We start from the raw sequence: 11,497 nt of genomic DNA, 5'->3' as shown, positions 1-11,497 counted from the left end.
ATATCAACATCTGCTTATTCTGTATTAGCAATCCCTGTGATACAAAGGACCTCAAGAGTAAAGGTTTGAAGCTCACTTCAACCTTCAACCCCGACATCACCGAAGGTGACGGGACCCTTTGGGCATGGAGAACGTGATGGTTGAATATGTCTCAACCGACATGTTTGGAGACTATGAACAGTCTCTCAATCTCCTCAGTGGTCAATATAATTTATGTCCATTTACGATGTTGTAACAACAACATAAGTATTGTTGTCATCATATATTGTATATCACAATATATTGTATCAGCACTTTGATACAAATTCATTTGTATGTATTCTATATATCCGACAGTGATTTTCTTGAGAATCTTCATGTCTATATATAGATTTCTACGGGAGTCAATCCGATGAAAAATGATATGTGCCTTGTGGGCATATGCACCACAAACTCTATACTCAGGGAAGTCCAATGTTTCCACTCTCATTGAGAGAAAGGAGGTATTTTAAAATCCCTAGACGCGATGAGCTATTTGTTGGCTCAACTCGAGTCACATTTACTATCCCTGTGGGTACTCGAGTAACGTCGGGATGCTTTATTAATTGCTTCCCAGGTTTAACTCGTACCCTACTAAACTATGGAGGTATCCGTTAAAATAGTTTTCATAGAGAAACTTATGTTGACAAGAAAGAGAAATACATTCTCTTTACCATATGCAACGGATATGGCAAGCACATTCTCTATGTATCATCTAGATTGTACTACACATACTACAAAACCCGTAGCACATGTTGCGCCCAAGATAGTTTTCCAAAATGTCTTGTACATGAAAAACTTGGCATACTCGCCTTGGTCATCGAGACATTGGTTGAAACCGAAACTATTAGCAATTCCAATAGTTTATGATTATTATGATGCTAAATTCTAACACCATTTGGATTTTATGTGCACTACAAGTGACACAGGGAAGCTAATTTTAAGACTTGCACACCTTAAAGTCTACGCTGAACCACTCAGACTCCTTGAGTGCATCAAGTTGAGGTAAGTGGCTCTTCCCATCCATTGACTAGACTATTCAGGTATTCCATGGTTCTAAAAGACATATCTATATGATGGTCTTAAGTGTGTGCTTTATTCACACGAAACCATTGGCTCATTATCCTGACATCGATTTCAAGCAAATCGAATGGATAACATTGCATAATTCTCCTTGAGTGCCTTCTCTATGGCCCTTGGATTGAAGTTTAGCAATTTGTCCTAATGTCTAGACTCAAAATGGTTTGGTAGAATCATACCCAAAGAGTTAAGCTCATTGCACTATCTTTATTTTGGAATTGCAACTTACCAACTTTACGTTGGAGTCATACAGTTTTACACGCTCATGACAGAACTGCATAATATTATTCCCCTCTATCTTTGATATGTGGATATCTATCAAGTATTTCTCATCTGCGGTAATTCGGTTGCATACCGATATCACCACCCGGCATACATCATTGGCCCCTCAACATATAGCTAGGATCTATGTGAGGAATAACTATATTTCCGTCATACCTCAAGCTCCTCGCATGGGGAGTTATTCAAGGCCAGTATGCTGATTCAATGAGGAACATTTCCAGGCATTAGGGGGAGATTTCAAGTACCATAAAGAATGCCAGGAAATTAGTGGAATGTTCAACACATTTCTGCCACAAATCCACGTACTCAAAGATCTGAACCATGCGTTCAGAAGATTTGCAACACATTGCAAATAACCTGCCAGATTCATTTACTGACTATAAAGGTGTCATACAATCCTACAATCTTGAAAAATATGTCGGAAAGAGTGGAGGTACCAACTAAAACCACTCAACTCCCCATTCAAAGCAACAGGGGGAGAAGTACGGCAATAGTAATCAGGATTCAGCTTCTCGCAAGCAAGGATATCAAGGCCCGTGAATCAGTAAATGCAAGTCAACTTCACGTTGACAGACACCTGATGGGTAGTATACACCCAGTGGACGGGAAACCTCCACCAACCCAGGTCATAGTGCACAAAATGATCGGGACATCGGAATACCTGACTCAATCGCATTGGGAAATCGCGAGCAGTCACTATGGGTAACGATATTTCCATCAACTATATATTGATATATAGATTCTGGAGAAACATATAACCAGAAGTCTACAATTGTCGACATACATTTCTCAACTAGATTGAAAAAACCTTTCAAGTGATTCAGATCCAAAGACCATGACCATGGCAAAGTGTGAACAACACTCGGACTGAACTCAAGCAAAGGGTATAATCTATCTAGGTAGAAATAATCTTGCTCAATAATGAGAAGGTATTCATAAGCAATATCTACACCAGTTTTCTTCTGGAAATAGAATTGAGAAGAACGAGGTGGTGAAACAAAGAGCAAATATTGTAGCACAAGGGTTCACGCAGATACCCAACTATTCTCCAGAGGTGGAATCTCATTCCGATAACTTATATAATTGGCAGTTCAAAATCATCTATCTCTGCAGTTGATAGATGTAGTGATTACATATCAATGTAGATCACTAGATTCAGATATAGATAGTTCCCAATGGAACCTCAATTCTGAATCAAAGTACAAAATGCAACATACATTGTGTAAACTCAAGAAGTCACCATATGACTTATTATTATCGTCGGTACATTTGGTGCAACCGACGTAGTGAGTTCCTTATTCACAAGGATTACTCCTACAATGATGATTATCCATGTTTGTGTGTCTGCAATGATGACACATATAATCATCTAAATGACGGAGTTTAAAATGAAGGATTTGGGTAAACCAAAATACCGCTCGTTACTACAACTTGAGCACCTTCATTCATACATTACGGTATACTATGTTGTCTATATCCATAATATATTGGAGAAATTCATTGTGGACAAATCTTATCCATCCATAACTCCCATGGTAGTTTATTCTCTAGACATAAAGAAAGATCTATTTAGACCAAGAGATGATGGAAAAAAGGATATTGGGACTCAACGTTCCATAATGCCATTGGATCCACCAAACACAATTGGTTGGAACTCAAGAATATCTATCGAAATCTCTAAAGGCATCAAACATCTTGTCCTGGTTTTTTAGTTTCACAGAAATGTGAACACCAATATCATTGGATACATCGATTAGATCCCCACTATGTCAGATCGTAGAAAAGCTTAGTGTTCATACTAGGTGTGGTAGCCCTCTCATGAAGAGTCTTCCAAACAGACCTCTTGGCTACATCCATCAACCATTATCTCAAAGATAATGTTGCTTGTGTTGCCCGGATGCAAACAGGTTACGTAATAAGCAATATCGCTATATTGCATATCTTGCAAGTCAAATCATGTGAATGATTTGTTCACCAAGTCTCTACCAGCTTCTACATTCCAGAAATACATTCATGGAATTGGTATGTGATGGCTTCAGAATTTGCAAGAATCAGGGGGCGTACCTTCCTGAATTGTTCCTGTTCAAAGCATCATATTATACTCTTTTTTCTTTCATGAGTTTCCTTTAAAGGTCCTTATAAAGGTTTTTGATGAGGTAATATCAACATGAGATCATATGTCATACTTTCGGTTTTCCCCACCAGGGTTTTTAAGATAGTATATATGACATATTTATTGTCCTCTAAACTCTGTGAGTTTTCTCGTATTAAGTTAAAAGAGACAATAACCATTATATGTTGCATCATTTTCTCCTTATTTTTCCCACTCGGTTTGAAGGAGTTTTAGCAACATATTCTACACTACTCATATTTTTCCCGCAGGGTTTTTGGAGGAGACTCTTTCGAGTTGATGATACTACATGGACAAGCGGAGATTAGGGGGAGTGTTAGAATTAAACACACATGTTTAATTGGAAGGGAATCTCCCCTTGTTAACTGCCATGCCGTTGCCATCAGGCAACCGACACGCCTCTCCCTTCGCGTCCCTCTGTATCGTCGCGTCCCTACGGGATGTATATATTGTAACAAACCCAATCAATGAGAACAACGATTCCACTACTTGTCAATTGTCTCTCGCTTACTTTGCAATACCAGGAATAGATCAAATCTGCTTGGCGTGGACTGGAACGCAAGGAGCAGAATGGCTGGGTCAGGTGACAGAATTCGCCCCATGGATTCGAGCAGAAACCAGCGTCAGCAAGGCCCAATGCCCCCAAGAAAAGCAGAAGGCGACCGGCGGTGTCGAGCGCCTAGGCTTACGCCCAATCAATTTAGTTTACGTAGTCACCGACCAGTCATGTCCATGAGGTGCGTCCAAGCTAAAGCATAAGTCATTTAAGCTATTCTTTTGTTCCATTATTTAACAGCTAATGAGTATATTGTAAATGTGGATCAGTTCTTAAGTTAATCAATAAACTGTTAGATGTGTATTCCTCCATGGATGAACTCTTTAGGGAAGATAGTTGGCGTATAGTATATGTTCTTCATATATTGTAAGAAATACCACAGGTTTAATGTTAATATAACTTTTTCACAAATAAAGAAATTAATACAACTTAAATGAGAGTACGCTCTAGTCATAAGAATTTTTTCAGAATTTAGCGCATCATTTGCATTTCGCACCGGGGTCTTGAATTCCTGAAGACGGCATGAGTGTCCGTCTGATGATTGCCGTTGGAAGTGCCCTAACGTCAGGTTAGATGAGCAATGGCCTTCTGGCTTCAGATGCATTGCAGCCGTGCACGTCTTTTACTGTCCATTTACGGCGAGGTTATACCATATTACTCCCTATATGGAAAAGAAGTGATTGGCTGGTAGTTGCATGTGCGCGCAGGTGTTCATTTGTTGCTCGTCCTGTAGCGCTACAGCTTGCGCGATTTACTGTGTGGTGTAGGACTGTAGGTAGTGTTTCCTACACGGCACTGTAGCCGGTCATTGCTTACTGACACACATCGGATAGAATTTGATATACTGCTGAACGGCACGAGGGCCGTCCCTCTACGCTCGTGCAGTATACGTAGGGAAGTACAATGCCAGATGGTGGATGTCACTAGAGATGGCCTCTGTCAAAATGCACGTCCTGTTCTCAAAGTACAAAAAGATAAAATAACTCACGCCGTTTCAAAAACGATTGGCAACATTTATTTGTATTGTTTTCAAATGTGTGGTCGGTTTTTTTATCGCGAGCCGGACAAAATGCGATGCGGCCATCCGATTGGATGCCCTAGTAGGCGGACGGACAAAACCGGACTGTGCGTCCGTTTTCTAGATCGTTTGGGTTGGAATTGGCCTAACAGCTCGTCCACGGACATGGATGGAACCGGCCATCCAATGCTACCCGCATACATTTCAAACATTTTTTCAATAAAACCAAATGAAATTCATGTAAACACAGTGATTTCATACAAACCGGGCAAACACATTTACATTTTGTAATAAAAAAAGGTAAACTATGTGCATGTCGGGTCGCGCGGACCTCCATCCCCACAACACGTAATCACTACACTAGTCTACGATCAGCTGAGATGGATCCTTTTGTCTTCCCCAGGTCCGGTAGCCTGAGCGAGCTGCCGGGAGCCCCGGAGGTATATTCATCCCCCGTATGTTCCCTATGTCCGGTGCACCGTTCCTCGGAGTGGCAAAGGGGGTGCTTCAGCTGAAGGGGAAGGAGGGCTCCTTCGCTTCCATTAAGTCGAGGCGGGGGGTCGACGATGCTCTGTGCTGAACCGGGCAAGTCACCGGCTGTGCAAGCCGGCGATGCGCCGGCGGTGGCCTTCCTGGGACCCAAGCGGCAGCGGCCTCCCATGTTCTACTTTCCCTCGATGTTGGCGGTGGCGGCAGATGCGCTGGCCACCGACTCATCGATCTCCGCGTGGCCAGCTTCTTTCTCCATCGACCAGGCGCGGTTTCGCCAACGTTGACGGTGGATGGCACGACATCTAGCCTCGTCCATGGCAGCGGCAACTTGCTCCGCCAGGCTAGGCGAGGGAGGTAGAGCAGCGAGTTGCCTGGCTCGTATCCAGCAGGCTCGGCGGGCCACCAAGCCGGCCTTTTATGCCGGAGATCTGCTCTTTCTGCTCGCTCGATGGCATGAACATTGTAGAGAAAATGGTGAAACTAGTATATATGGAGCGGAGTTGTGGTACGATTCTTGCCTAACGTCTGACCTTGTTTAAATAGCGGGTTGACAGGAGGAGTTTGCCCGGCCGTTTAATGCCTATTTGCTCATGAACGGACGTGTGCCCGGAGTAAATATCTCAGCACACGCGCGGGTTTAATAGAGACACCTGAATGCGGCGAGGAGGTGTGTTTAGCCGGGTGTGCAGGGGGCGGCGCCCTCAGCTGCGCGCCGCTTTGGGCCAACTCCAATGTGTAGCGGTCGCTCGGCATAAATGCGGACAGCTAGCTCCGGAAGGTAATGCGTGCGGCCGAGGAAGGAGGGTTCTGAGTGGGCCAGGGTGGTCAGAAGAGGGTGTGGCTGCTGTGTGGACTCCGCAAAGCCCACTTAGTTTGTCTCTGATTAGCAGACAAAATTATGACCGGACCATTAAGCGGACCGATACAGGTCCGCATTAAATGACACAACACGTTTAGACCGTGCGATCCAAACATTTGCACACGATTTGCGGTCAGCGTTTGAGATGTCCTTTCCACTAGATCCATCGAAAATGCATTTCATGTTTTAACATAACAGAAAATAAATAAATAACGCACGTCATTTCAGAAACGATTACCCACATTTTGTTGGTGAGATGAGAATTACGAACATTGATATAATAGTAAAAATGATACCGCTAGATCCATCGATGACCATGTTCTCCGTTGGAAGCGATGTCATGTCCACGTGCTAAACAACAATACTGTACCCGGGGTAGCATGTTAGAGCATCTGCAATCGGACTTAGCAAATATGCCCCTAAACATTCGTGGATGCGTTCAATTAGTGACCGGATGTGTTTGTTTTGAATCCCTATTTGTTTGTTCATACATCTATATTGTTCATTTTCTTTCTTATATGTCTGGTCAATTGCACGTGATCGGTGGAGATAAAGAAAGAAAAAGATGAATAAAAAAGAGAAAAGATGGTTCGAGGTGGACGCATCCTACATGACGGGTTTATCGGGAACGTCAACGAACCTTCATACATTTGTCCTTAATATGAGGGTTTGCGGACAACATAAACCTATGGGGTGATATCAGGGTTCGGTTGGGTTTACTTTTTCTTCTCCTCATCCTGTCTAATTGCTGACCGATACGTCCGCGAACGTTTGAAGATGGTTTGAGGAGGCTGGGTGTGGATGTTGTTATACTAACACATTATCGTGACAGCAACTCCAACGCTGAACGGACGCCGATTTTATTTGCTCTTTGTTCGTTTTGGATCGCTTGTCGGCATCCGCCTTTTGATTTGGGTTGGCAGGTGCGCCCAACGGAAGCAGACGCATTTTTCGACATGTCCGTCCCGGCATTCCGTCGAACACCTGCAAGAAGAGTCCTTGAACTGACGCGCGCCCGTCCATGCTCGCCGCCCCGTGCTCCCACGTTTGCCCTCCTTGGCTACCGCGTCCACCCGACCGCCCGAGCTCCCGCGTCCACCCGCGCTCACCGCCCTATGCTCCCGCGCCCGCCCGTGCTACCGCCCTCGCGCCCGTGGTCGTGTGCTCGTGCGCCCCCGCATGCACGCACACCGGCCCCCGCGCACGCTCCCGCGCCCGCGCTACCTGAACCTGCTTGTTGAAATATATTGCCTGCCTCCCTCCATCAGTTCAGACTTTTGGATGAATTAACTGGAGCATGAATTCAATATGGCATCCAAGCCAAGAGGTCTTGAATTCAAGACCCCGCCGACGTAATATTAAATAAAACGATTCTGCGGCCTACATCGATCCCACGTTTAAGGACTAAAATAGCGTTGACGTGAGGGGCAGTGTTGAAATATATTGCCCGCCTCCCTCCATCAGTTCGGATTTTTGGATGAATTGGCTGGAGCATGAATTCAATACTGCTGGCCTGCCGCCGCTCGCCGCGCATGCTCGCGCCAGCTTGCCCCGCCTCTGCCCGTGCCCCGCTCACGTGCGCCGCACCCCGCTAGGTCGCCTCTGCCGCCGCCGCTCTGCCCCGGCCCGCGCGCTCGCGTCCTCCGTGCCCGGCCGCGCAGTCTCTGGAGACGGCGGCTATGCATGTGTTAACACCCCTGACAGCCCAGCCCCACTTGCCAGCGAAGCACGGGCGCGGCCCAGCCGCACCCGACGCAACAACCCTCGCTTCTTCGGCCCAGAGTGGAACGCCAAGCCCGGCCTAACCGCGACTACTACTTAAAGGCACAGGCCCTCTCCATTTCCCTCATCCAGTGGATCACGAACCCTGACGGCGGCGGCTTCTTCTTCCATTCCCCTTTCCTCTTGTATGAACCCTAGTTCGAGTGAGATCGCTTGTAATCTCCATTACTCTATACTCTGAGAGATTGCTACCAGTTAAATACATCGATCCCCATCCCTGCTCCTAACATCTGGTATCAGTCGCCAGAACACCACTCTCTCCGCCCGATCTGGCTCACCTCATCGAGACTCGAGGGATTCGCCACGGTCGCCACGTCGTCGAAGCCATGGATCCATCCGCGAAGGCCTACCTCGACAAGCTCACGGCGACGATGGAGGCCAACACCGCGGCCCTCACCGCGGTCACCTCCCGTCTCGACGATCTCGTCGCATGGCGGCCGGATCTGGAGCGCCGCGTCTCTGATCTGGGTGACGCGGTCACCGCTCTCCAACAGGCGCGTCCACCCCCCACCACCGACACCAACGGGGGCGCGCCACCACTCCGTACCATGGCGCCACCGCCCGAGTTGCCCTCCAACTTGGGCGCGGGAGGCGATGAGGATGCCCCTCAAGGGTCTAAGGACCACGGCGACTTCAACCTGCAGCGGGGGGGGGGGGGGTGGTGTCAGTCCAAACGCCGCCGCCACTCCCGGCCAACGGTCAGATCGAACTCCTGTCTTCTCCTTTTGTGCATGCTAGTCAGATGCTTGCTGGGTTGGGACAAGCCCATCCATCCATTTCGTTTCCTCAATTTTCGGGCGAGAACCCGAACATGTGGAAGACGATGTGCGAGCAGTACTTTTCCATGTTTGGCATCCACAAAACATTCTGGGTTCCTATGGCCGCCCTCAATTTCTCAGGGGCTGCGGCCATTTGGTTACAGTCGGTCCAAAAGAGGCTCAATAGCTTCGATTGGGAATCCTTTTCAGTTCTGTTAACTACACGATTCGGTCGTGATCGCCACCAGCTACTCATCCGTCAGTTCTACACCATTAAACAGACATCCACTGTGGCGGATTTTATTGAGCGTTTTGAGTTGATTATTAATCATTTAAGCTCTTATTCGGACTCAATTCACCCATTCTATTTTCTCACATGTTTTGTGCAAGGTTTACGGGCGGATATCCGAGCGGTGGTCATGGTTCAACGACCACCGGATTTGGACACGGCTTGTGCCCTGGCGCTGCTCCAGGAGGAGGTGGCCGACAACGCGCACGCGGAGGTGCAACGCCCCACTCCAACGCGCCCACCCGATGCACCACCGCGTCCCAGCGTGCCGCTCCCGCTGCCTCCCCCACTGGCGCGTACAACACCCCCAGCACCAGCCGCGGATCGCCGCAGCCCGGACGCCGCGCGAGCCGACACCTCCAAGCTCAAGGCTCTGCGCGACTACCGACGGGCGCGCGGCCTGTGCTTCAAGTGCGGCAAGCGCTGGGGACCCGACCACGTCTGCCCTACGTCGGTCCAGCTCCACGTCGTCGAGGAACTTCTGGAGCTCTTCGGCATCGACGCTACTACAACACCAACGCAACCCGAGGCAACCCAAGACGAGATGGTCATGGCCATCTCCAAACCGGCCTCGACAGGGGGCGTGTCGAGCAAGGCGTTCCAGCTGCATGCGTGGATTCAAGGGCGCGAGGTGTTGATGCTAGTGGACTCCGGCAGCACTACGTCGTTCGTCAATGAGTGGCTCGCAGCAACCATCCAGGGCGTCCAACCTCTCCCACGCGCATACCAGGTGCGTGTGGCCGACGGGGGAGCGCTCGTCTGCTCGGCCAAGGTGCCGCAATGTCAATGGTGCTCCCAAGGCCACCAGTTCACGACAGACATGAAGGTGCTGGCCCTCGGAACCTACGACGCGATCCTAGGCATGGACTGGCTCGAGGAGCACAGTCCCATGACCGTCGAATGGCGCGCGAAGCTCATCGAGATTCCGTCGGCCACGGGCCCGATCCGCCTCCGCGGGCATGAGGCGACTTCTTCAACACGCACAGTCATCAACGCCCTCCAGCTCCAACAATTGTGCAACACCGGAGCCATCACTCATATGGCACTGGTCTACGCACTCACTGGCGAGGACAGCAACAACACAAACATCCCGCCGGATATCCAAGCTGTTCTGGAAGAATTCGAGGATGTGTTCAAGGAACCAGACGGGTTACCACCTCGCCGTGACTGCGACCACAAGATCCCACTCATACCAGGATCTCAACCAGTGAACATCAGACCATACCGGCACAAACCCGAGCACAAGAAGGAGATCGATGGCCAAGTCGAAGAGCTGCTCCGCAAAGGTGTCATCCAGAAAAGCAGCAGTCCATTCTGCTCACCCGTACCAATCATCGAGGAGTTGCTGGACGAACTACACGGTGCGGCCTGGTTCTCCAAATTGGATCTCCGCTCCGGTTATCATCAAATTCGCTCGGCGGAAGGCGAGGAGTACAAGATAGCCTTTCAAACGCATTCAGGGCACTACGAGTTCCTTGTGGTTTCCTTCGGCCTGGCAGGCGGACCAGCCACATTCAACGGTGCCCTGACAACTACTCTCAAGCCAGTCGACCGCAAGTGTGTCCTCCTCTTCTTCGACGACATACTGGTTTTCAGCAAGACCCTTCGCGACCACATCAATCATCTCCGTCAGGTCCTGCAACTCCTGCGCCGTGACCAATGGCATGTCAAAAGATCCAAATGTGAGTTCGCCTAGCACAGCATATTGTACTTGGGTCATGTCATCAGCAGCAAAGGGGTATCAACAGAGCCAACCAAGATTCATGCTGTGGCAAACTGGGAAACACCGACTAATGTCAAGATAGTACGCAGCTTCTTGGGGCTCGCCGGGTACTACAGAAGATTCGTCAAAAATTTTGGCGTCATCGCACGGCCCCTGTTCAATCTGCTGAAGAAGGGAGCACCTTTCGTCTGGACGCCTGCAACCGATACTGCATTTCAACTCCTCAAACAACATCTGATAGAAGCTCCAGTACTCGCCCTGCCCAACTTCTCCCAGCCATTTGTGATTGAAACCGATGCTTGCGACAAGGGAATAGGCACAATTCTTCAGCAAGATGGCCACCCGATTGCATACATGAGCAAAGCGCTGAGCCCCCGCTACCAAGGCCTCTCAACCTATGAGAAAGAATACTTAGCAGTCATCGTGGCCGTGGACCAGTGGCGCCCCTACCTTCAACATGCAGAATTCACTATCCTCACAGACCAGCGTAGCTTGACACACCTGACAGA

This window comes from Aegilops tauschii, chromosome 4 (assembly GCF_002575655.3).
Source record: "Aegilops tauschii subsp. strangulata cultivar AL8/78 chromosome 4, Aet v6.0, whole genome shotgun sequence".
Classification (NCBI taxonomy): domain Eukaryota; kingdom Viridiplantae; phylum Streptophyta; class Magnoliopsida; order Poales; family Poaceae; genus Aegilops; species Aegilops tauschii.
The sequence above is the reverse complement of the archived record's forward strand: the minus strand, read 5'-3'. Positions refer to the sequence as shown.